This window comes from Equus przewalskii, chromosome X (genome assembly GCF_037783145.1).
Source record: "Equus przewalskii isolate Varuska chromosome X, EquPr2, whole genome shotgun sequence".
Taxonomy (NCBI): domain Eukaryota; kingdom Metazoa; phylum Chordata; class Mammalia; order Perissodactyla; family Equidae; genus Equus; species Equus przewalskii.
The window spans coordinates 100,441,152-100,468,850 of NC_091863.1; the positions used below are offsets into that span (position 1 = coordinate 100,441,152).

Below are 27,699 nucleotides of genomic sequence, written 5' to 3' on the forward strand. Positions count from 1 at the left end.
GGGGCACTCAATAAATAAATCTTTAGTGGCTAGTCACAATTCTTAAAATGTAGTATTTACAACTATTTACCACTTATCCATCACACTTCACCCATAAATATTGGCAAGAACCACTGAAAACACTCATCCATTTATTCACTCATTCATTTAACAAATGATATAGTAATATGGAATCAATAATCACCATGATAATCTATATGTATACAGAAATAATGGTATCATAAGTGGATGAATTCAATTAAAAATAAAATGGAATGATCACGTGATTTTTATTTTTTAGTAAGTTATATTTAAGTGCCTTTAAATTCCTCCACAGGTATATGCCTATTCTTCCTGTCTAGACTCTATACATTGAGAATAGTTTCCATAGATTTTATTTTATGTTTATTGCTCCAAGAGTGCCTATTGCAATGCTCAGCAAATAAATAATGCTCATGTCAGTGCTTCTCCCCATATTAACAGACGTAGAACATGAACTTTTCCATTATGAAACACACTAAGATTCAAATGGAGAAATTCCCTGAGAAAGGAGAAAACAGAGATAAGAAGACAAAAATCCTAATGAGAACTGGAGAGTTAGTCAACGATGATGGGATAATCACGTTAGAAGCAGCACTATCATGCAGCACCAAATGCATATTCACGTTTAATTTGAGGGTAGGACTGGGCTCAGTACCATACAAACTAAGTTTCTATATCCCTTCTAGTAACTTACCATCCAACTTATATTGTAAGGTACATAAATAATTTGAAGGGCTATTATTCATGCTGCCTCATATAGCAACTCGATGGGCTATGTCATTGCAGTATATTATTTGTTATTGAACTCCCTCATTTTCATTTGCTGAGCTGATTTTTATCAATATTATTACAGCTTCGTTTTATTTATAGCTTCTATTAATCTTGACTGTGTATTGTTTGCATTAAAGAGTGGTCTGAAGTGTTTCTATTAACATGATTAACATTTTTTTCACTGAAATTTAGCCCAAATATTAAAGAAAGTACACTGTGATATAACTGCACATATGTTGGTGCAAAGAAAAACATAATTTAATTCCAGTTGTAAACTAGAACAAGCCATTCTCCATAATATTATCAAACACAAATACGATGTAAACCCATAAATGCTTGGACGTGGGTGCCATCCCCAAATAGCACAGCACTGAGGTAATATTTGACCGGAGAGAAAAAGCAAGATTTGGAAATTACCCTCCTAAAGGTAATATCTTTACAATTTCAATTGAAGTTCAAATTATAAGGACAAACTCTAGTAATTCAAACTGTTTACAATACGAAAAAGGAATTTAAGAGTGTTCTCATTGTTTTTTCTGCCTATGAGATGTGAAGTATCTGGTTTATTTAAGCTGTTCAACTTTCAATTGCTTGTTTCAGTATCACGTAAACATTGCCTAAAAACAACCTTTACAATGAGCGAGCCTGTGATATGTGTAGATGACTACCACAATTTTAGATTTCACAATAGCCACAGTAAATGCTTTGCCTCTAGCAACTCCATCTACTTACATGTCAGGAGAGGAACATGGTTTAATAAATTTGAATTGGTTCTGAAATGGGAATTGCATAAGGATGACAATAGTGGGAAATGTGGTAAAATGGAAGAACTATTTTTGAAATCTCTTTTCTTCACGCAGAAGACTACTGAGAGTTTGTAGAATTACTGCAAAGGGTGGAAACTACATTTGTGGATTTCTTAGTGAACATAATCTCTCCACAGATTCCTGGCTAAATTGTAAAAGTGCAGCATTCTGGTAAGTAATTGTATATACATCAATGCTCAAATGAAGGCATTCTGTAGAAGTTGTATGCACAATAAATCACCATCTGTACTTGGCCCTTAGAGTCTATTTGAATGCCCATTCAGTCCAAGGCGGCTGGCTAGATATGTCATTGATTTTCTTCTTCACTGCCATCCCTGGGAAAAAAGCCAATGTTTAATAATGGAAAAGATCACAATTTTAAAAAGGGAGGGGGGCAAAAAGAGAGGGTGTTTTGAACTCACATCAGCAAGTTCCTGGAAACTAGGAACATTAACAAAGTATTCAAGAACTTAGATTGGGTATAAGTAAATATATAAAAACAAATATTCATCTGAATGAGAAAGGGCATTACAACACTTCTGACTAGGAAATCTCACTCTGATATCCTACCTTCTACCTATTGGATTTTCTCATGTCTGTAAAACCTACTCTTCAACCTTGACAAAGACCACAAGGCTGACGACCTCTTTCTATTTTCCCAGCCTATCAGCCCCCTCCTAACTTCAGCTCTTTTCTACGGTGCTCTTGAATCCAGGATCAGTCATTCCAACTAGTCTCTCAGGCAGCGCCACCTCTCCCTTCTCCTGCATCTTTCCACTTGATCTGCCCTGTGTGTCCTGGAAGAGGTTTTGCCTTGGTTTCCACTGTTCCTGCACATGGGGTGATAAAGAAACGTATATTACTGTGCTTATTATTCCTTTTCTAGGAATATTCCCCTATATCCAAATGGTTACTACAAGAACAGCCATTTGGTTAAGCTGGACCAACCCCACAGGTCATTCCTTATTGCAGCCCACAATGTCCTATAGTGATCTGGCTCCTGCCCACCTCTCTGACCTCATTTCACACAACTCTCCACTGACTAAGATCCAGTCACAGAAATAACAGAAAGTCCTGCTTTCTGTTAATTAAATATGCCAAGCTCATTCCCCACTCAGAGCTTTTGCACTTATTCTTCCCTCTGCCTGAATGATTTTCACCCAACTCTTCAAATAGCTGACTTCTTCCTATGATCTAGGTGTCAGCTATTCAGACTTCCCTGATCCTCCAGTCCAAAGGAGACCCTACCACTAGTTACTCTCTATTATAAACCTGTTTTACTTTCTTCAGCAAATATATCAATAGCCAGAAATATCTTGTTTATTTATTATCAACCATACTTTACTAGAGTGTAGGCTCCCCAAAGTAGGGACCATGTCTATATTTTTCACCACTGTGTCACCAACACCTGGAAGAAGACCTGGAACACTGTAAGCACCCAATAAATGCCTGTTGTATGATGTAACGAATTGTCACAGATGATGAATTCATGTGTGAGCACCTGACCCAAGCTTTATCAACCAAGGTACATTTCACAGATCTCACTCCTGGTCATGACTGATGGATCCAGGGATGGGCAACTGAACCAAGCAAGGATAATCAGAGTCCGTGCTTAGCAATTTAGGACTTGGAGCTCATAGAATAGAAACCTTCTCTATCACAGTGTCTGGAACTTAAGAGGAGAAGTTCATGAGCCCTTACCAACCATGTTTTTCCATTCTTTGGAGAAAGACTTTCATAAAAGAAAGTGAAGCTTAAATGTAAAGACCACTAGAAATATCTAGAGACTATGCTGATAATATGTGATTACTAGCTCTAGTTGTTTCTGATGTCAGTCACACTCCTGCCTTTTCCCAAGTTTGATATTCAAAACGCTTTTTTCTAAAATTCGTCAAACCAATAAATTTTCCCTTTTTGCTTAAGTTAATTTAACTTGACTTTCTGTCACTAAGAACCAAGATCGTAATTTATATGCTAACCTTCCTTGCAATCCTAATACCACTTAGTATTTTTATTCCTAGTCTGTTTTATCTTTTAATTGTTCACCCTGCTAATATTTCTTACTCTACTCACAACTCTCTCTTATTGAATCTTAACAAATGGCATTGTCTCTTACTTAACATAGAAAACAGATGTTATGAAGCATCATGAACTCCTTCAATTATCTCTCCTTTTCTCATGTTTCAGAGACTAAACCTTCCGTCTGTATTCTGGACTCATCCCTTTAGGCTTTCTCCAGGACATTGCTCCATCAGATATTACTTCTCTTTCCCATCACTTAAAATTTTCTTTCTTCATTAGTCCTTTTCCCTCATTCTATAAGCATTCATTCATTCATATTTCAAATATTTATTCATTGTGGGAGGTACAGGGCTAGGTCAGCTTACATGGTCAAGTGGTTTTTTTTTAATCCACAAAACAAACAAGACAATAAAAATTCCTTCCTGGAACCTGTGTTCTCTTTAAGCTCTTACCCTTTTCCTCAACCATCTCATCCCTCCTTATTAGCCAGGTATATTAAAAGCCTATACTTAATGTCTCCACTTTCTTTCTTTCCACTCATTCCTCAACCCACTGGAATCTGTCTTCTGCCTGTACTATTACATTAAAAACTCTCTTGGTAAAGTCAGCAATGAACTCCTGATTGCCAAATCTCAGAAAGATTTCAGAGTCTTTACTAGATCTTTCTTTGTATATGATACTGTTATCCTCTCTTTCTAGATTCTTTGTTCTTTCTTGACTTCTATAATACCACTTTCACTTGATTCTCCATCTAGTTCTCTAACTACTCAGTATGTTTCCTGGGCTCCTCTTCCTTCCAGTCCTTTAAATGTTGATGTGCACCATGATTTTGTCCATTACCTCCTTCTTTCTGTGTTCTACTCGTTATACATGCTCTTCCTGTGTGATCACATTCAATTTCATGTATCAGTTATGCATCAACAACTGCCAAGTCCATTTTCTAGCACCACTACTTAAAAGTTTATATATCTAACTTCATACTAGATTTTTCTACCTGGAAAACCTACAGTCCCTGCAAAGGCATGTTCAAAAAAGAACATTTTTTCTCTAAAACTCTACATTTCTTGCTTCCCTACCTTGACCGCTAGCACCCCTCTTCACTGAATTATCAAAGATGGAAAGCTTCACTCCTTTCTCTCCTTCATCAGCCACATCCAGTCAGCCACCAAATCCTGCAAATTTTAATTTCTCTCTCATGTATGCCTCCTTTTCTTTACTCAGACATTCAATGCCTAAGTTAAGCCCCTCATCATCTCTTCCTCTACATTATTGCAATGTCTTCCTAACTGGTAACTTTCCAAACTTTCTTTTACTCTTCTAATGTGTCCACCACATTGTCAAGAGAAATGAGAAAAGTTATGAAATCCTCCTCAATATAAAGGAATGTACACCAAAGTCCGCCTTAAAAATGGTACATTTTGCCCCCACTGGGCTCACTGTGAATAGTTCAAAAAAATACCTTTGCATTTTTCAAAGCTATTTTGATAAGGTTGTAATTAACTAAGTAAAGTAGAAGCATATTAATAGCAACAGTAAGTCACTGAATACCGGTAATAGCATTGGACAGAGAGGTAAAAACAGTGGAGAAAAGAGATGGCAATGTAATTTAGAGGAGAATTAAATTCTTACCTGACTTCTTGTCACCATTTGGATACCGCTAGAGTTCAATCACTTCTTCTGAGCCATATCTACATGCAGATCAAGCCTGATACTATATTATTAGCATATATTGGAAGTAATTTCTGTACTTTTGTACCTCAACACAGACATCATAAAAAATCACCAGTTTTATTATTTTTGTTTCAAATAAATGTCAGTCTTGTCATTTTTAAGGTCTGTTCTTCAAATGAGAAATTATAAAGAAGAATCTCAGAAATGAGTATTTCAGTTTTAGGCGACTAAGGAGGATCAGACAGGCCAGCGCCAAAAAAGAAATCATCACACAGAGATATTGTTGATTATCTTAGCAAATCTCCCTTTCCATTTTACTTTTCTTCTTTGGTTCAAAGATCCTCTCTAGAGGCAGAATGGAGGGCTGCACATTTCAAATTATTTTTAGGACTTTGATTAACTGTGCCACAAGACCCCAGGTGACTATTAATATACTAGTAAAGGCAGTTAAAAGAAGACCTAAGGTCATTCAGTGAGTGAATGAAGCAAAATTGAAAGCATGAGTCCTGACCCAGTGATGTGATCTTTCTAGTAGACGATATAGTAGAGGCAATCCAAAAGGGGGCAAATGGGAATAAGGGACACTATCTGCACAAAAGGTTAGAAGACAAGGCTTCTCAGCATGGAATTCAGTATTAAAATAAAAGAAGTTACCAAGTGAACTTTCAATGCATCCATTCTATCTCAATAAAGCACAATCCTGTTATAACACAGCCCACAATTATAAGCCTACAGATATACTGTAGAGAAAATCCTATGTCTTGAAATATAAAGGCAGTAAGACAAAAGCTAAAATAAAAAAGCTGCCAGTTATGCTTCCAAACAATAGCTTTTTACAAAGGGATGCTACTGTATTTATTTGTCTGTGACCAAAAGGAAATTCTTTGAATAGTAAATGCTCCATAAATGCTTGTCCAATTGAATTATCTAATTGGCTAATGTCAATTTTCTAATATTTAAGGAGTATTTGGGATTATACATTGATTAACTAAGAAGTACTTCTCATCCAAAGAAAACCAGAAGCTCATGCCATAGCTTACCAGGATTTTTGCAAGAAGAGACAAACATTCATAAGATTGCTGTTAACTATGTTTCCACTTCTCATGAATTGTTTACTTTTATTATTTACCTATGTCTTGAATGGTATTGAAGGAAGCCATGTAAGTCCCTTTGTCAACTGCCAGAAGTATAATTCTCCACAATTAATCAGTAAAAAGAGAATTAAGCATTGCTTCTTTAGAATTAGGAAAACCCTGCTGCTGATAAATTGAATGCATTAAGAAATTAACATACCAGTAAATGATTGATCATTACAATTATCCCAATTTGCATTTCTAGAATTTTACTGAAAGACCTCAAAATCACTCTTCTAAGATATTTTTAGCTACATTCTCCAATTTGATAAAGTGTACAAGAAATGTGCTACTTGTTATTACAATTAGAAGTTCAAACATTTTTTAAAATATTCACAACTGGGCTTTCAACAAGTTAATCCAATGTATTAAAACATGAACTTAATACAAGGTTTTACCAGCTAATTTTTTTTTTATCTTCCTTGATGTACAAAAGAACAATTCATCAGTATGTCATGAATCACAAGGAATTGTAAGCCACTCAACTACCAGGTATGTTGATTAAAAAACTGGAGGAGAGCAGATAATCTCAATGAAATTTGGCAGTTGCAAGCATCTCTATACAGGTAGCTCATGAAAATATTACTGAAGAGTAGATAAAATTATGTAATGCCACTCAAGGGATACCATTCTCAGTCAGAGCTCAAAGCAATCACTTTTGTTTGATGATAAATAATAATAATAACAAGTATTGATAACAATAACTAATATTCATTGAGAGCTAATTATGTTCCAGACACTATTTGAGTGGGTTTGCAATTTGCATTAATTCAATAAATATTTATCAGATGCCTAATATGTTCTAGGCGCTGTTCTAAGTACTGGGATTTGGCACAGAAAAAAACAGTCAAAAATCTCTGCTCTCATAGAACTCTAGAGGAGGAGACATAAAATAAATGAGTAAAATAAAAATATAGTAATACATATAAGTAAATATACATTCCATATCTATATACTATGGTATATATATATATATATATCTCGTAAGTATAAATATGTAAAGTATAAGTAAAGTAGTATCAGATGATAAGATGGGTGACCATAATGTCTCAGTTATCTCAGAGAGTCCTGATTTGTAACTGTGGTCCTAATGTAATTATTCCTAGTGCACCCCTTCACTCTCAAAAATGTCCCAGTTTGGACAATAAATTGTAATGTCACTTAAATGATAAGTACGACAAATAAAAAATCAGAAAAGGAGTGTATGGGTGGATGATTGTGATTTTCAATAGCATGGTCGGGGAATGGCTCACTGAGAAGGTGACATGTGAGTTAGGACCTGCATCAGGTGAGAGGCCAAGCCCAGTAGATATCAAGCAGAAGAACATTCTGGACAGAGGAAATAACAATTGCAAAGGCCTTGGGGCAGAAATATGCCTGTATTGGTTGAGAAACATCATAGAGGCTAATGTGTTCTTAGCAGAATGAGGGAAGGAGTTAGTAGTAGGAGATGAGGTCACAAATGTAAGGGGAGATTGCGTTACATAGACTCCTACGTTTTGAGATGGGGAATCACTCAGGTTCTGAGTTGGGGAAGAGGAGGGTGACACGATCTGCCTTAGGTTTTAAGAGTATCATTCTGGCTACTGTATTGAGAATAAATTACAGGGGTGGAAGGGCAGGAGCAAGGAGATAGGTTAGAAGACTACTCCAAAAATCAATATGAGAAATGATAGTGGCTTGGACCAGGGTAGTAGCAGAGGAAGTGGTAAGAATTAGTCAGATTCCTGACCATATTTTGAAGGTAGAGATAACAAAGCTTGCTGATAAAATGGATGAAGTCAGAGATTACATCAAGGTTTTTGATAAGAGGACCTGGAAAGAAGAGTTGCCATAATCTGAGATGGAGAGGGTTGAAGGAGGAGCAAGTTTTGGAGGGAGGCTCAGGAGTTTCGTTTGAATACTGTCTCGGTCAGGTCTCCCAAAAAGCAGAACCTGAGACAAGGGACTGCGCGCAGGGAGTGAACTTTGGGAAGTAATCCAGAAAACAGGAATGGAGGACCAAGAAAGGTAAATAGAGAAGTAAGGAATGTCAATCCAAGGGTGAGTTTTTGAGCTGGTCACAGCTATGGGCAAGTGAAGCTTAATCTTACTGCGGACTCTCTGAGGAGCTTGTAAAATGCCTGGATGATTGCTTGAACTCAGAAGAGGGAGGCATTCATGACTGGCTTGCTTTCTCTTATAGGTCAAGAGTTGTCCCATGGTGTACTAACTCTCACACACTTCCAGGTTTGCACATGCCTCTGAATGACTGAGTGGGTTGCTACAGGCATTCCACATAGAGGTAGCAGAAAAGACAAGAAATGAGAGACATCTGCTGCAGCTGAGAAGAGGTGCTGTTAGTGTGCATATGCATGCAGCTGGTAGCTACACCAATAGCTGGAAGAAAAATGTGGGATGAGAGAACGCGACGTGGAGAACAAGAGGTATCTGATACAGATATGTTAAGTTTGAGATACTTAGACATCCAAGGGGAAATGAAAAATAGCCAGCTGGGGGGCCAGCCTAGTGGCTGAGTGGTTAAGTTTGTGTGCTCTGCTTTGGCAGCCCAGGGATTCGCTGGCTCGGATCCTGGGCGCAGACCCAGAACCACTCATCAAGCCATGCTGAGGTGGCATTCCACATAGTAAAACCAGAGATACTCACAACTAGAATATACAATTATGTACTGGTGGAGGGGGGAGCTTTGTGGAGAAGAAGAAGAAGAAAAGAAAAAAAATAGCCACTGGATATATGAGTCTGAGTTTGAGGAGAGAGGTTCAAGCTGGAGCTATAAATAATTTTTCAGCATATAAGAGGTATTAACACCATAAGACAGCATGATTTGACCAAGGGAATAAGTGTATCAAACAGAAGAGAAGAGGTCCTCAAGCTGGATCCTCAGGCCCTTCAATGTTTCATGCTTGGGAAGATGAGGAGAATACAACAGAGAATCATAGGATGACTCAGAAGGACTAGTCAATGGGATAAGAGGAGACTTAGAAGAATATGATATCCTGAAAATCAAGTGAAGAGGAATGAATGATCAATGGTGTCAAATGCTGCTGAAAAGTCACAATGAGAACTAAGAATTGACCATTGAATTTAGCAACATGGAGGCCTTGGTGATCTTGACAAGAGCATTTACTAAAGATGTCAAGGAACTCTAAGGCTTAGACATCAGAAAAATTCTTAACCTAAATGTTGGATTTCCTGTATATATTAGTAGAGAATGAAATGAGGAAGACCTTGATGCAACCACCAGACACTGAAAAATGCGTATCAATAGTCTGAAGATTGATAGACCACTTTAATGAGGTAGAAGAAAGGAGAAAACAAAAGTCAGGTGGTATGAATTTCAAAAGAAGAAAGGCTGTTAAACTGAAGGCCTTGGAATAAATTGGTTATCAATGAGTAAATTACCTCTGGCTTAGTTAATTCAGGTAGTTAGTACATAATGTTAGAAAGAATAAGGTCAGAGTTTGATCTTCATCCTAGAAAGCTATACTGACAAAGAAAAGAACACTGTCCCATGGCCATGGCATACACTTTAGTCTTGCACGGCCCTCTTGCAAATGATATTGGTCTGATGCAAATCACAGTGGATTCCTGACATTAAAGTGCAGAAGGCTCAGGGTATTTTCCCATAACTAGAAAAACCATACAGACATTTCTGATGGTAAGGAAGATCATCTTCCAGTATAGACCCATTTGAGCATCAACTGCTATACCTGATGAATGACATTTTATATATATATAGTATGCTGATTAAGAGCATGATCTTTAGTGTCCAGCAGACATAAGTTCAAGACTCAACTGGGCCACTTAGTAGATGTGTCATCTTGAGAAAGTTAACCTCCCTCTCTAAGCCTCAATTTTATCACCTGTGAACTGTGGATTCTAAGTGTGTCCAAATGTCATAGGGTTGTTTTAAACGTTAAATGAGATCATGCTTAGCATAGTGTCTGACTCACAGAAAATATTAGCTATTATTATTCTTGAAAATGGAAAAGCATGAGGATTTATTTGCTGAAACATAATTGTTTACAAGGTCCCACTCTGCTGTCTTTGTTAATCTAGAAGCATTTTCTGCAACAGCTTTGAACTTTATTTTAAACTTGGAAACTCACCAGAGACTGATTTTTGTTTTGTTTCAGCTGTTCCGAAGTCACCTATGAAGTTAAGCCTCTTATGTGGATTAAGTCAATGGCAATATTGATTTGGGCTTTTTATGAGCTACCAATTCTAGTTATCATAACCTTTCAAAGAAGAAAAAAAATCTCCTAGAAGATTAGAAACTCTCCTATTCTCACTTTGAGTAGACTAAATTGTAAAATAATCCAGTGCATGCCTAGTTAAGAGGGCCATCAGGATAATAAAGAGCAATATTCCATTTATTCAAACATCAACAGAATGTACTTCCTGTATTCTACCAATGAAGGAAAATGTTCAGATTAATTTGTTCAACCTTTTAATAGTCCCTGAGCATTCCCAAAATAACAAACTCATTAGTATGTACAGAATTTTGAATAAATATGGGTGTGCAACGAAAGAAACTGAAATGAGATTGGGTCATAAAACCTTTCAAATGAGTTTGTGACATGAAGACAATAGAAGGTGATGAAGAATCCTACAGGATAAGACATTTGCTGTTGAAGGGTCACTAAAACTCCATCCTTGAGGTCAATGCCATCAGGAAGTAGTATTAGAGGGAGTACATGTTCTAATGCTGAACTACTTTGAATAGAGTTTTCAGAGACCCACAGTGTAACAAAAGCCATGATGCTTTTGGCAGATTATAACAGAGTAAGACTCTTCTAATCCAATTAGTTAATGTGCATGACTACAATACTGAAAAAGATGGATGTTAGGAATTTGATTTTCATCAATACTCTTTCAGGATTTAAAATTTTTATTATCTGGTGTTAATCATGTCATTTTTAGCAAAGACATTCTTAAGAAGATTTGAACTGAAAACCATTCTCTGGTGTTTCACAGCAGTTTAATTGTAGGTCTTACAACTATAGTCACTATGACAGGGCTAAAAAGTTTGTTAAGCCATTTCCCACTATTGTGCATCCATATAGTTAAGCTACAGAACAAGTGCATGGGGATTTACAATCCTCAATGAAATCACTCAGGCTGGTCTGGACATAGGATGCTCCTTTATTCCCATGCTCCTTTATTCCACTTCATTCATTTTCATGTTATTTCCAGTGACACAATTTCCTAGATCCTAAGAATGAGCAGGAAATCACTCTCTGTAAATGGCTGTAATTGGCATTCTATGAGCTGAAGGCACTGTGAAAGGATTTGACAATTGGGAATAATATCTGTGTCCCGGCAGTTTTCAGAATGATTTATGTATACAATCTCAGTTGCTCCTCTGTACCACAGTAAGGAAATATTATCTTCACTTTACATAAGAGGAAACAAAATCTAGTAAAAGTTGTCTTATTAAAAGAAAAAATATTTTTGAGCACTTGCTATGTGGCAGAGTTTACAAGAGTGAAAATGACACAGTCCCTGCCCTCAAGAAGTTTACAGTTTAGCTGAAGAAACAAATAAGTCAATAGTCAATTACAATTAAGAGTGATTGGTGCTATGGTAGGTGTATATACAGAGTGCTGGAGAAGCACACAGCAGGGGCATCCAGTCAGAACTGCATGGGAAGAAGGAAGGCTTTCCAATCAGGCAGTGCTTAGACGGTGACTCAAAGGCTGAGAAGGATCTAGCCAGGTGAAGGGAGGGGAGAAACAGGTTTATAACAATGCTTCAGCCACAAAAGAAAGCTGGTACAAGCGGACCCAGGGTTACACCAACATTTGGAATCAACAGGAAGAATTTTATTAGGTCCAAAAACATTGAAGAAATGAGGGACCATGCTTGTAAAATTGGTAAAGTGGTATAGCTGGGTGGTGTGCACCACAAAGGAACAGATTTTTAGTTTCATTGAGGTGTGTGGGTTTTTAACATAAGAGTAAGGAGTTTTAGTGCTGCAGTGGGGATTGAGGTTTGCGGAGTGTAGGATAGTGAAGAGTAGCTCCAAGAGAGTGGCTGATGGAGAAACAGTGACCTCAGGGGAGAGCCATGTTTAAGGCAGGTTGGAAGGTGTGAGGAACCACCTGAGAAGGTTGTAGGGGAAGGGCTACCCAAGGCTTCATTCATTCAATTCAATTCATTTATTCTTTCAGGACAATATTTACTAAGCACTTATTCTGTGATGACACTGTGCTAGGCTATTAAGTCAAAGAGCAACTTGAATTCAAATTGCTGTTAGTTCAGTATTCTTTCTATCACATCACCCTGATAATTCATCAACAGATGCATCAAAACAAAGATACACAACATTTTAATTCAAATTATAAATATTTGTTAAATGCCTGGCCCACTATGTGAAAAATATTGCATTATATAGAAGTGTCTAGCTATTGGCTAATGGTGTCTGGTTATATTCCATGATCTCCAAGGACAGAACAATTTTACACTTAGCAGTAAACCTTGTCAAACACTGGAAAATGATAGTAATTTCCTGACGCCTTCAAGATCAATGATCAACAAATAATTATTGAATGTTTCCTCTGGAAAACAATAATTACTGAGTTGAACTCTGGCGAGATGTAAGGGTATATAGAATGAAAATTTAGAATTGCTATGCTAACATTGGGAGGGAAAAATCAACACACCACACTATCACCAAAGCTTGGTTATAGGACTGAAATAGAATCAAATTTCACATAATTTGTAGAGGGGTAGGTTTAGTGTGGTCCTGCCTAAAGACATGTTCTCTGAAGGTCTTTGGTAGCCTTGTGAACCAATTTTAAGTGCTTTGAACTTTGGTTGGGAACCTGAGTAATAAAAACTGCTTAATTGTGCTCCTTGTACAGCATCTCTTTTTTTAAGCGTTATTTTAGCAAAAGTTCAAGTGTTTTTACCAAGAGAATGATTTTATGAGAGTCTGTTTAGTTCACTGAAAAGGTAACTTTCTGACAGCACTCTTGATGAATCCAGATGTCATATAAGATTACAAATCCCAGAATGACAGCCCTTCACAATGTTCTTATGAAGGCAGAATTCTAACAACATAGGCTCCAAACTTTATATTAAAATGTACATTTAAATCCCACAATACCTACATGCATGCAATTAAGAGTTTCACATATACATTTTAAATCATCTAATTAGTACAGTACAACCAAAATTAATAAAAATCCAAACAATAAGGAGCCTCATTTAATTGAAATATCTCCCTTTCCACTACCACTGGCAGTTGGCATTGATATGAGCCAAATATCAACAACACAAAGCCACTCTGAGCTTTTAGGTTCTTTATTTCTAGATGGAGGCCATTCTTCAATGGTTTCTATATCTACAGTCTAGTACAGTAAAAGTGGAAGCAACTGACCAGACTAACACCTTCCTGCACACACATAAAGTCTTAAGCCAATTCTACAACCAAATTCAAGTCTACAAACTATGGTATGGAAAAAAGGACACTTACACAATTTAGAAAGCTTTTTGTCAATGAATTTTAGGCTGTTATTAACTGCAAAACATTATGAACTTACACTTCAATTCCATAATCTTTTTATCTAAACTTGTTTTTTATGGTATGGCAAAGCATCATACGCTAAAATTATCAAATATTTTTCTATGAAAAGTAAAAAAGATATATAGCAATCAAGGTGGCCAATATTCAAATTTGAGCCTCTTACAAATTTTAATTTACCAGAAGAGAATGCTAAGTGCCATACATTTAATAAACTCATTTGTTCAATAAATATTCATTGAACAGCTATTATGTGCCAAATATTGTTCCAGGCTCTAAAGTTAATTCCAAAAGCACAGTGGTAGAAAGATGGCACAACCAGACCAATTGTATTTTTAAGTCAAATTGATCAGATATGTTCCATGGTCCATTGAACACATACACTGGCCCTGCCAATCATAGTGCAAATTGGAAAGAACACTCTGACCATGACCTTGGCTGTGTGTTACAGTTAGGATGCTTCAGAAATCGTCTTTATTGCTATCTATGCATGAGGTAGTCTGAGGGAAACAACTGAGAAACACATAGTTTGCCAGCCAATAACACTTGCTGAGTATACCTACAACTTAGAGTATTTGAGGTGGCAAGTTATGGGAGAAACAGAAGGCATAAGTGTCCAGGTATGAATTTTAGATGCTGCTCCATATAACGTCTCTTCTATCTTGCCTCTCCATTATTACATACAAGTATGTCTTGCTTAAGAAAATGCAATCAATAGGAAAAAAATTAGAGAACATTTCCATTAAAAATTGATCCACCTCATTGTTTCTTTAAATTATATATATATTAATATAAACATAAATTATAAAATATATATTATATATATGAATTATGGTGATCACAAAAGTATATGACGTAAATATGTGTATGGATACACATAAAACATAAAATAAAATTCTGCATTTCTTGTGAGTCTCTCATTTCTCAAAACCACAGATTACTTATTTTCCAATTAGTGAAAGTGATTTTGGACCATATTTATTGGTTAATTTGAGACACGTTAGCATTCAGCCTGGTTATATGTCGAAGTGATAATTTTTTTAAACGTTCTTGAAACTCTGGATTTGAACCATTAATGAGAAGACATAATTGGACTTTAGTAGTGAAGCCTTGTAAATGTCTCTGTTAAAGCTAGAGAAATCGATCTTAACTCAAACCTTTAAATTCTATGAAAGGTTTGGGCGTGTTCTTATTAATTTTTGTTCACCTTTGAGCTCATTTCTAACTGCTTTCTTACATGACATAAAAGACACAAAGGGTCATTTGCTCAAACAGTTAAAGACTCAAGAGTAATAAAATTAAATACTTCATATGTTACAGGAATGTTTGGCACCAAAATAGCACTGCATATTGTTCAGTTTATACTGACAGAATAGCAGAATCCTCAGATTTTGGTATAAAGGCTTCGAATGAGACTATTTCCAAGCTTCCAGGGGATACGAGATTTATCTTCTGTCACCTCTAGACCTTTTCAGAATTATAACGAGAAAGAAAAGTGCTGAAAATAAACAAAACTTATTTGTATATGGAGCTAGTTCTGCATCACAGATGACCAAAAAAGCAGAATAACAGTTTTCTGACAGGATGATTTTCCTGATAGGACATGTTGGCATACCTCATAGTCATGCCTTTGTAGATATTTAAAACTGCTTAGGACTGTTCACATAAATATAAGGCTATATGTTGAAATTCTGAATCTTGCTCAAATCTTTATAATAAAAGAGAATCAACATATAACACAGGTATGGTCTCAATCAACCCTATGAACTAAAACTCTTTAAGATGTCACAGTTTCCCTGTTATCTATTGAACTAAAGCCATGCCCCTTCATGTCACTTTTTTAAGTTTAGCAACTGCTTCCTTCTATTTTTTTTTTAAGATTTTTTTTTTCTTTTTTCTCCCCAAAGCCCCCTGGTACATAGTTGTATATTCTTCGTTGTGGGTCCTTCTAGTTGTGGTATGTGGGACGCTGCCTCAGCGTGGTTTGATGAGCAGTGCCATGTCCACGCCCAGGATTCCAACCGACGAAACACTGGGCTGCCTGCAGCGGAGAGCGCGAACTTAACCACTTGGCCACCGGGCCAGCCCCTGCTTCCTTCTATTTTGCACCAGCCTCCGTTTTTCATCAATCTTCAATAGTCTCTCTGCTTCAGCCATGTTATCTATCGTGGTTATCATTCAAATGATCTGATTTACACTTGTTTCTGGCCTTTGTGTTAACCATATAACAAATGGGACCTAGAGAGTTAAAAGGAAAAGAACAAAGCTTTGTTTCCCAGTCTTCACAATCCCAGGGCTATATATTCCCTTTGATTCTGCCCTGTAGTTGAAGCAATTCAAAAAGAGGAACCAAATTATGTACCTAAAAGAAGACACAGTAGTCCTCGCCTTATCCATGGGGAAGATGTCCCAAGACACCCGGTAGATGCCTGAAACCGTGGATGGTACCGAACCCTATATACACTATGTTTTTACTATGTTTTTTCCTGTTCATATATACTTATGATAAAGTTTAACTTATGAACTAGGCACTGTAAGAGATTGACAATAATAACTAATAATAAAATAGAACAATTATAAAAATATACTTAATAAAATTTACCATAGTTCTTAGGAATCTCAGCATACAATTTTTTCTTTCCTTATGAAGTTGAGAACTTTTACCTTTTCACTTAAAGGAAGCACTTCATGGCTTCCCTTTGGCATGTCTGAATCACCAGTAGTGCTCCTCTTGTGCTTTAGGGCCCTTATTAAGTAAAATAAGGGTTCCTTGAATACAAGCACTGTGATACTGTGAGAGACAATCTTATAACCCGGATGGCTACTAAGTGACTAGCGGATGGGTGGCGCGCACAGCATGGATATGTTGAGTAAAGGGATGGCTCACATCCTGGATGGGACGGCGCGAGATTTCATCATGCTACTCAGAATGGCATGCAATTTAAAATTTATGAATTGTTTATTTCTGGAATTTTACATTTAATATTTCCAGACCACAGTTGACCATGGGTAACTGAAACCACAGAAAGTGAGACCGTGGATAAGGGGGGATTACTGTTGTCGCTTTGTTTCCCAAGGCATAGTCATCCATGTGACACTTAGCTAAGAAGCCTGTCTTTTCCTTCTGAAATTATGTAGATCCTCAAAGGAAAATACAGAATTCCATCAAGTAAACAGTTATTTCAGAAAAGAGCACCAGATCACTCTCCATACTATGGCATAGGTTTTAATCTAGATTTAGGAGAAGCATTAAGGGGTTAAACAAAGGGTTAAACATAGGGATAGACCGTAGAAATGGAATGAGTGTGTAGAGGCAAGAGATATTTTCAGATTGAGAGCAAAAAGCTATGTAGCCTCAGAAGCAGCAAGGCACAAGAATCGAGAAACTGATCTAGCTATTCCTGGGTAGAGAATGTCCATCAACGAGACACAGATGGGCAAAGGTAAAACGACACTTGTGTCATACATCTGTTAACTGGTAGTTACTGTGTATTGTTTCATAAAGTTAGTTTAAGAATCTATATAGAGAATTATTTCCATCAAATTTTGCCCTACTAGGTGAATCCTACCATTTGTTAATGAATTGGTATCGAGGAAGTGATGAATTGTGACTCACTGTCACCCCCTATACTCGTAGCTACCTGATGATGAGGAAATGGGGAGTTTTACAGAAATAATGATGTTTGGAGGATGCTTGAAGGTGTAACTTCTACACTGCCTCACTGTAAATACACTTCCTCCATTTTTCCACCTATCTGGTTCCCTTCACTTCTCCAAGACCAGGTTCCAAACTTACCTGTACAATATATATTTTTGCATACATCAGCATAACTTGAAAATATCATTTGTACACAGGGGCATGTTGTATAAATGTCTATATAAGGAAATATTGCCTCCTTTGTTGGAAACAAAATCTAGGCCATCTGTGGATTTAGCCCCGGGGGGAAAACTCCCTAGTTGATGATGATAGTAGTAAGTCAGGGTGACACAATGCCAAGGGAAGGTGAAATTCAGGGGCAGAGTGTACTACTTGGTGGTCTCTCACCCCTACACACTTGTAGATTCTCCGTTTAGTCCTAAATCTTGGAAGGTCTAAGTTGCATTAACAAAGGGAGGTGAAATTCCCTTAGCAGAGAATCTTAACCCATGCTCCATGATGCAGAAGGACTTCAAGGGCTTTCTGATCCCCTCTAATGTATGGCAGATATTGCATGTGCATTTTTTTTCTGAAAAGAAGATTCAGAGCTTTGATCAGATTCTCAAAGCATTCAGTAGTGCCCCCTCCTCTACCCCTTGCTTTGAAGAACCATTACTATGGGCATTGGGAGACATTTAGGAATTTTCAGAAGAATGGTAATGAGCTGATTTGTGTTTTAGAAAGATCACTGGCAACAACATGGAAGAGAGTCTGGAGTTCCTTATTCATTAGAAGAAGAAACTTTAACTCAAAAAGTACATATTCTGTCTCCCTTAAATCTGTTATAGAGTGGTACCCCTAAAATATAGAAGTTCCTACTTCATTTTGGCACTCAATACTGTTTGGAAACCATTTTTCCCAGTGAGAATAAATACTCAAAGCTCATAGCGCAGTGTGGACATCATCTACTAGAGCTGCGCCTAGTAGTATAGCAGGAAGTAACAGGCTTTAGTCAGAGAGTCATGGATTTATATCTCAGCTCTGCTACTAACCTAAGCTGTGTAACTCTATAAAACAGGGCTCACGATGATTCTATCTCTACATCATAGTTGTGATAAGGACTAAATAAAAACTAAACATGAACCTGCTCAGCAGAGTACTTGACACATTTTGGGTCAACAATATTTATTGTCATTAATATTCCCACATCTCCATCTTCAGTCCCACCTCATCTGAGCTCCAGATATGTATGTACAACTCCCTCTTGGTCTAGTCAAAAATCTCTCATTACTCACCTGAAGCTCTTGACTTGATCCACACTTTCAGCAGATAACCTGGTATCTTCTTTATCCAAGTAAATTGAGATTATCAAGACATCAACTTTAACTCTTGCCACTCCATTTCGGAACTTACTTCCTGTCTTATAGGTAGCCTTGAACTTTCCCCTTTCAAAGACTTTCTTTCCATCTGAGATCCTTAAACATCCTCCAGCAGAGCCTTATTCCAGTCATCACAAATTTACTTTCATTCACTCTTCAAATCCTTGTGATTTGGTGTCTTTCCTAAGATTATTGAAAAGGGCAGTGTATGCCTGTCTTGGATGCACGTTGGAATCCCCTGAGGAGATCTAAAAAATGCCTGGGTCTCACCCTTGGAAATTCTGATTTAATTGATCTGAGGAGCAGTCTTGGCACTGGGTTTTGTAACACTCCCCAGGTAATTTTACTGTCCAGTCAAGGTGGAAAATCTCTGGTCTAAAGTCAATAATGACCTTCTAAACTGCCTGTTTTACTGTCTTTTGTCAATTCTCAATCTAATTGTTGATTCTGAAGTGCTTGACAATAGTAGTCACATCTTCCTGCTGGAAAGTCTCCTCCTTTGGCTTATGTCATACCCCTTCCTTTTGATTCTTCTCTGACATCTCAAGCCCACCTATTTTCTTCTGCCTGCTATTTTAAAATTCAAGTGTTTCCCAGGGTATCACATTTGGCTTTCTTTATTTCTGACTGTACATATTCTCACTGGATGATCTCTTCTACTCCCAAAGCTTCAGGAGCCACCTATTTATACATGAGTCCAAATACACACACACACACACACACGCATGCACACAGTGACACCATTTCCAAGAACTCGAGCTATGAATTTAGAGCTATCTATCTCTGCATAGTAGTCATGGCAGTGGGCTCTAACATCAGACTGCCTGGGTTCCAATTCAATTCCTATTACTTAGTACCTCTGTAATAATGGGCTAGTTACTTATCATCTCTGTGCCTCATTTTACTTATCTGTAAAATGGGGATAATAATGATCCCAATCTCATGGCATTATTGGGAAGATTAAATAATATAATCCATCTAAAGTATCTTACTCAGTGCCTGATGCTTAATAAATGTTAGATATTTCTCTTACAATCATTGTTATCATTCCCCAAGCAGGGTACGTGATTCTAGTTTTGAGACTCGTAGTACTTTACATATATCACTATTATAACATCAATCATATTACATCGCTTTGCTGATTTATATCTGCCTTCCCAACTGTACTCTGAATTCTTTCAGGGCAAAGACTGCTTCTTATTTATCCATATATCTTCAAAGTTTAACACAGAACTTGGCACAGGTAAGCAGACCTCAGATAGGAAATAGGTTTTATCTCTCTTGTCAACCCTCATTGATTGACAATGCTTGCATGGAATGCTGTGTTGATGAGGATGTGCATCTGCAGTTGGGCTCAATAAGAAAGAGCACCACGATTTGATTAGGGATGTCTACCACGGGACAGCTTGAGAGAACAATGGCACAAATGCCATGGACATCCCACCCCAGTTTTAGGTGCTATATAAATGAATTTTTATTGAATAAGTTTTCATGAATAAATGATACAGGCTGAAAGACATGAGCCAATTAGAGTTGTTGCTAAACAACTTAGTTTTTTCTTATAGTCTAAGTTCTTTCAGGGTAGTCATTATAGATTTTTATGCTGGAAACGTGACAACTAGAAGCATAACATGCTCACAGCAGAAAATTCATTACATGTGATCAAATGCTGTTGAAATTTTCATTTTATAGACTTTGCTACATTATATTAGACCTGCCATCTGTGGTCTTTACCACATAAATACAGATCCTGAGTTTAGGAGTTCTTTCACAATTTTTGTAAGAACTGTTATCCAAACTGTTTAGATATAAGCAAACAATAGTTTAAACTACTGCTAACTGCTTGAAATAAGAACCTAGAAATGTGCTTTTCAAATTTGGGCTTCTGTCTACTCCTTGAACCCAAAAGTGGCAATGCTGCTTGAGTAGCTTCTGCTATGAGATGAAGTGAGCGGTTTATTAGCCTGGGACAAGGAGGGGAAAAAATAATAGTCACTTCTGTCTATTTATTTCAAGGTGAACTTCATCTTCCTAGCACAGTACTTGGAACACAGTTGACACTAAATGAATGTTTGATGCATAAATGAGTAAATGAAAAAATGAGTGGATGGCTGGCTGGCTGGCTGGCTGGCTAGCTGGATGGATGGATGAAAGGGTGGATGAATCGGTGGATGGATGGATGGATAGATGGATGGATGGATGACAGACAGATAAACTTTGCTTCCATGTAATCTTGGTAAATACAAATTGGCATTTTTCAACTTTTTCCACCAGATGGCGATAATGTGAGATTTAGGCTTACGTTGTAATACAGAAAGAGGAAGACAACAAACCAACCAACCAAAAACGGTATGAGAAAGGGAAGTCACAGAAAAGCAGGTTAAGAAGGGAGAAATGAAATGTTTGCGTCAGCTGAAGTATCTCAGGAATCCATACTCTTGCAGGGTTTTTAATAGATCCTCACCATACCTCTTGTTTATGCATGAGTGACTTTTCATTCACAATTACTTTTCGGTAAAATGGCTATATTCAAAACTAATCTTATCTATTATAAAAATTATACAGCAATTCTCATAACTAAAATTATGATGGTTTTATATATCCACAAATTTATATTTTCATTTGACTTATACTAATTTCTCAGTTAATTTATGCCTCCCGTGGAAATGAGGCTGCTTGGGAACAACTGCTAGCCTGTGTGCCTCCAGGAAATCTACCCCTGTTATTAGACCTGCCAAAAATTATATAAAATAAGCTTGCCTAGGGCTCATTCATCCTGTTAGTAAAGAATTGTGAATAATACTAGATTAGCGTCCATCCCTTAATTCGAAAGCTTTTGGAAAATAAGAAAATCACTTTTAGAATCCAGCACTCTGTGTGTACACGGGGTGGGGGGGGATGCTGCTTTCTTAGCAAATAAAGATAAGAATATGAAGATACTTTCATATGGGATAAAGTATTTCCTCTTATTAATATTTCCCCAAACCAAGCCCTGAGCTGGATGACACAATGACTCCCCTAAAAAGTAGAAACAAACAGACTCAGGGATATTTCATTACAAATTATATAGTATATCATTTGCCCTTTTTTAATGATAATCAGAATTGGAAAAGCTCTTTAAACTTCCTTTTAAACTCTTGGTCATTGGAACATAAAGAGGCTGACAAGGTTGTTGAGGAAAGAAATGAAGGGAAACTAACATTTATTGGGTTCCCAAACATTTTCACACTTATGATCACAATTAAACCTTATGACAAACCCATGATGTAGGTATGGAAGGCAGTGTAGCTTAGTGAACAATGGGAACTCTGTAGCCATCAACTTGACTTCCAGTCTCACTCTCACCACTTCATAGCTGCAAAAAGTCTGGCAAGTTATTTCTTCCCAAGCCTCAGTTACCTCATCTGTAAACTGGGGATAATATCTCATACCTCAAAGGTGTTTATGAGGAACAAATGTAAAGCACTTAGTAGAGTCTTGGGACAGAGTAAGTACTATTCAAGGCTTATTATTATTATTATTATTATTATTACTGTGATTATGGTGTTGATGATGATGATAATGAAGTCAACTTTGCAGATGAGGAACAGACTCAGAGAGCTGAAGTAACTTGCTTAAGGCTGCAGTTAGTAAGCTTGAAAGGCATCTAGTACAGTGTCTGACACTATAGCCAGTGCCCAATCAACATTGTTTGCTTTCTTCCTTCCCGACTTAAAATTCAATGATTTTCTGAAAATTTTATTTCTTAAAAATAATGAGTCAGACCTAACTCTAGCTAGGCTGATGCAAGATGCTACCAAAGACACATATTTGTGAAAATGAAGACCATTTTCTTTTACTCATAGGTAGTAATATATGGAATAAGAAAAAAGAGGATTCCAGACCTCACAAAAAAAGATGATAATTGGGCCCATGGTTTTGCCTAATGTAGGATAATTCTTTTCTCCTCCAAAGAAGTACATATTTTCCTTCATAGGTGTCTCTAAAGGTCAGAGAGTCTGTGGCAGATATGATATCGAGTTTCAAGACTTTCACTTCCTGGATCTTTATACTTTATATAAGTCACTGGACTGAAGGACGCTGCTAGCTAAAAATCTAAACACAGTAGTCCTTCCTTATCCTCGGTTTTGCTTTTTGTGATTTGAGTTACCCAAGGTTAACTGCAGTCTGGAAGCAGATGATCTTCCTACTAACCTATCTTCGAAGGTCAAGAGTAGCCTAACATTATATCATAATGCCTACATCATTCTCCTCGCTTCATCTCATCACATAGGCATTTTATCATCTCACATCATCACAAGAAGAAGGGTGAGTACAGTACAATAAGATATGTTGAGAGAGAGATCATATTCACATAACTTTTATTACAGTATATCATTATAATTCCTCAATTTTATTAGTTGTTATTGTTGTTAATCTCCTACTGTGCTTAGGTGATAAATTAAACTTTATCAAAGGTATGTGTGAATAGGAAAAAACATAGTATATACAGGGTTCGGTACTATCTCTGCTTTCAGGCATCCACTGGGGATCTTGGAACGTATCCTCTGTGGATAAGGGGGAACTACTGTAGGTTGAAAATGCATTTATGTCAGTTCCTGGATGATAAATTTAAGTTTTTGTCCTCGGCCTTTTTCTAGTCTCACCCTACACATTCTCCCTGAGCAACCTCATTCATCCCCAGGCATCTCCTACGATAAGACACTGATGAACTCAAATCTACTTATATCAACAGTCCAGCTCTTTCTTGAACTCTAGATACATATTTCCAACTGCCTGATGGGAAAATCCACCTGGATGTCACCCAAGCATCTTAAACTTAACATATCCAAAAAGAAACTCATTCTCCTCCCTCGCAAACCCACTCCTCCACCTATTTTCCTTCTCTTGGTAAATGGATCATCATCCTCCCACTTGCCCAAACTTGAAATTTAGACTCATCCTCAGATTTGTCATCTCTTTGGACTTCGACAAGTAATCAATTACCAAGTCTCATCAATTCTGCCACATTAATCTCTCTCTCTCTTTTTTTTTTTTTGAGGAAGATTAGCCCTGAGCTAACTACTGCCAATCCTCCTCTTTTTGCTGAGGAAGACTGGCCCTGAGCTAACATCCATGCCCATCTTCCTCTACTTTATACTTGAGGCACCTACCACAGCATGGCTTTTACCAAGCGGCGCCATGTCCGCACCTGGGATCTGAACCGGCGAACCCCAGGCCGCCGAGAAGCAGAATTGCGCACTTAACCACTGCGCCACTGGGCCGGCCCCTGCCACATTAATGTCTCTTGAATATGCTTCTTCACTTCCACTGATACAGCTGGAGTTTAGACCTTCATCACCATTCTTAGCCTGGGCTAATTCAGTGGCTTCACAGATTGCCTCCCTGCATCCAATTTTTCCCAATTGCAATCAATCTTCTCCGCTGCTGCTTACACATCTACAATTCTCTTCTCTATTCCTCAGCCTAAAAATTATAATTCATCAGGAATTTCTCCATCACTTGAAAGGGTTTTTTTTTGTAATGCTTAAAGGAAAAAAATAAATCCTAAATTGGGCATGCAAGACTTTTCGTGATCTGGGTCCAATGTACCTTACTCTAGCCATATTGAAATTTTCACCATTCAGGCCTTTTCACGGCTTTATTCTTTTGCACCTGCTAATCTCCCCTCTTGGAATGTCCTTTTCCTACTAAACTCTTAAGAAAATTTTAACACCTAGTTCAAATATCATCTTTCTATGGAACCTGATGCCTCTGGGTACTTCCATAGCATTTTATCTGTAAAAGTACTTACTACATTTAATTGCAACAATTTGTTTGATGTCTGTTTTCTGCACCACATTATAAGTTCCCTACAAGCGGAAACTACTGTAGTAATCTCCATCACCAGCATCTGACTCAAAGCCTGACACATAGCAAGTGCTAAATAAAAGCTTATTAAGTAGTAATACATTGTTGAAAGGAAGTTAGAATGGCATCATAGAAGACAAACTTCCCTTGTCTCAAAATCCATTTTGATCACAATGCACAGAGACAATATCTAAGGCTGGCTAGCTCTTTATACTGACTCAGTACAAATTGCTTATATTTTTAGAACTGTCACCAGAAGTGCATTCTTATTTAAACTCACAGCATATTAGGTCAAGTACTCTACACTCCAATCCCATAACCCACAACTCACAATTGTAAGTTTATATTCTGTAAAGATGAACTTATAGAGAAATATTTTAATGAGATCTAAATGCTTCTTACAGTGTAACAGAGCCAAAAGAATTCCCATGGGAAAATATTTCCCAAATGCCAGTTAGGCAGGAGAAGAAAATTATTTTATAACAAATTTACACTGTCTTTAGTTGAATAAATAGGGAAGATTAAAATGAATTACTTGAAAAGATATAAAACTTTTACCAATTATTTTAAGAGCTAAAAAATGAGTAACATAGTCAATATCAGAAACATTTAAAGTATATTTAAATGTTAGTATGAATATCTTAAATCTTTAACTCAATTTAAATTTTTCTTTTTCTTTCTTTCTTTTTTTGAGGAAGATTAGCCCTGAGTTAACATCTGCTACCAATCCTCCTCTTTTTTTCTGAGGAAGACTGGCCCTGCACTACATCCGTGCCCATCTTCCTCTACTTTATATGTGGGACGCCTACAACAGCATAGCTTGCCAAGTGGTGCCATGACTGCACCTTGGATGCGAACCAGCGAACCTTGGGCCGCTGAAGGGCAACGTGCGAACTTAACCACTGTACCACTGGGTCAGCCCCCCTAAAGTTTTTTTAATGTAGTATTCTAATACAAATTAGAATACAGTAGTTTTCATTTGTAATGACTGCATTTTACATGGTCTGGGGCAGTACGTGAGAATTTGCATTTCTACCAAGTTTTGTGGATGCTACTGCTGCTGGTCCACATTCCACACTTTGAGAAACACTGATCTAGATAATCAAATCTATTTTTTTCATCTCAGCATTGACTTATTCTTTAAACAAGGTAATCTGTGCCAATGTCAGTATTTAAAAAGCAGTTTTCAGTGCATGATAAGTACTTAAATTTCAGTCGATAGCAAATTATTCCTTAAAAGTATTACAGAGCACATATTATATGCCAAGTATTATAGAAAAATAGAGATCAATAAATAAATCATGATCCCCATCTTCATTGAGTGTACAATCTAGAAGAGCATATACAAATCTAATAATAAGTAGTAATGGGTACAAAGAAAGTATCCTTGAAGTTTAGGGAAGAAGAGATTACTTTCACAATGGAGTAGTGATGGTGGTAGGGGGTGATACTGCAACAAGGGCTCTATGGCACAGATGCTGGTAAGCTAGGCCTCGAAAATGGCTGACTATGGATAAATGGAGAGAGTAGGGAAGGGCCTTCCAAGGAAGAGGTAACAACACGGCAAAGGGATTGAAGTGGGATGAGGCAAGAGCCAAGGAGCTCAGTTAGGAAACAAAAAACAGTCTAGGTAAGATATAATGAGAGTAGAGTTAATGATAATGGAGAGGAGAAGATGGATTTGAGACGTTTAGAGATTAAATCTGCTGGAATAGGTTACTGATTAGATATGGAAAGCATATATGGATGGCTGGGGAGAATGTGAGAGTCACTAACAGATGCTGTGATATAAGGAAGAGGAGTAGGATCAGAGGTGCGAAGATGATTGCTTCCATTTTAGATATATTGATTTAGAGTTGCCAGGGGGTTATTCATTTGGAAATGTGCAGTAGGTAACTGAAAATTTAGGACTAGACTCAGGAAATAGGTTAGGGCTGAAGAGAAATATTTGAAAGTCACCCAAATAGATGCTATCATTGAAGACATCTGAGTAAAAGAGATTTCAAAGGGGTGGAGCAGTGGTTCTCAAACTTGGGCGTGCATCAGAATCCTCTGCAGGGCTTGTAAAACCACAGACTGCTGGATCCCACCCCGCCTCAGAATTTCTGATTCAGTAGGTCTGGGGTGCAGCCTGAGAATTTGCATTTCTAACAAGTCCCCTGGGTGATGCTGCTGCTGCTGGCCGAGGGTCCACATTTTGAGAACCACTGATCTAGATAATCAAATCTATTTCTTGCTTCATCTCAGCATTGACTTTAAAAAAAAAGTAATGTGTGTCAATGTCAGTATCTTTTTTTTCTATGTAGTTAAAACAGTATCTAATACTGCTTATCTATCAATTGAAAAGAAATAAGGAAAACATATTTCTATCTACCTGTTTTCTATTTATTAGAAACAGTCTTTCAGTCCATAATTGAGAAACCAGGCTTGACCAAAAGATGTGCTCCACATTAAGGCTGTAGCAGCAAGGGTTCCACAAATTCTTACTTTCCCTTGGGACTGTGCTGCTCAAGGTTTCAGCATTCTGTTCAGTGCTTGGTGGTCTCCAGCAACCTTTTTAAAACTCTTTTAGAAACCAAATATTTATTTGAGACTTTTGTCCCATATAGGCAATGGCTTGAAAAGCACTTAGCTGTTTACTTTTCATCTTACTATAAATTATTTATCCTTCAGTCTGTAAATGGCTATTTGTAGGATTAGACAAATTTTGAATGCTCTGATAAGAGGATTGTTGCATCCAAATTCATGCATAATCCATAAAAAGCACATGTAACCTACAACCTCAGCTGTGCTGGCATATGAAACATATTCACTAAGCATATGTAAGCAGTGCGAATTACTAACCAGTTAACATCAGCGAATTTGGTTTTGAAACATAAGT

At 37.2% G+C, this 27,699-nt stretch overlaps 1 protein-coding gene across 2 annotated transcripts in view; it reads right to left on the minus strand.

Annotated features, from left to right (window-relative positions):
* Nucleotides 1-27,699, minus strand: part of TENM1 (teneurin transmembrane protein 1) — a 735,430-nt gene that overhangs the window by 491,803 nt on the left and 215,928 nt on the right. The window lies entirely within an intron of this gene.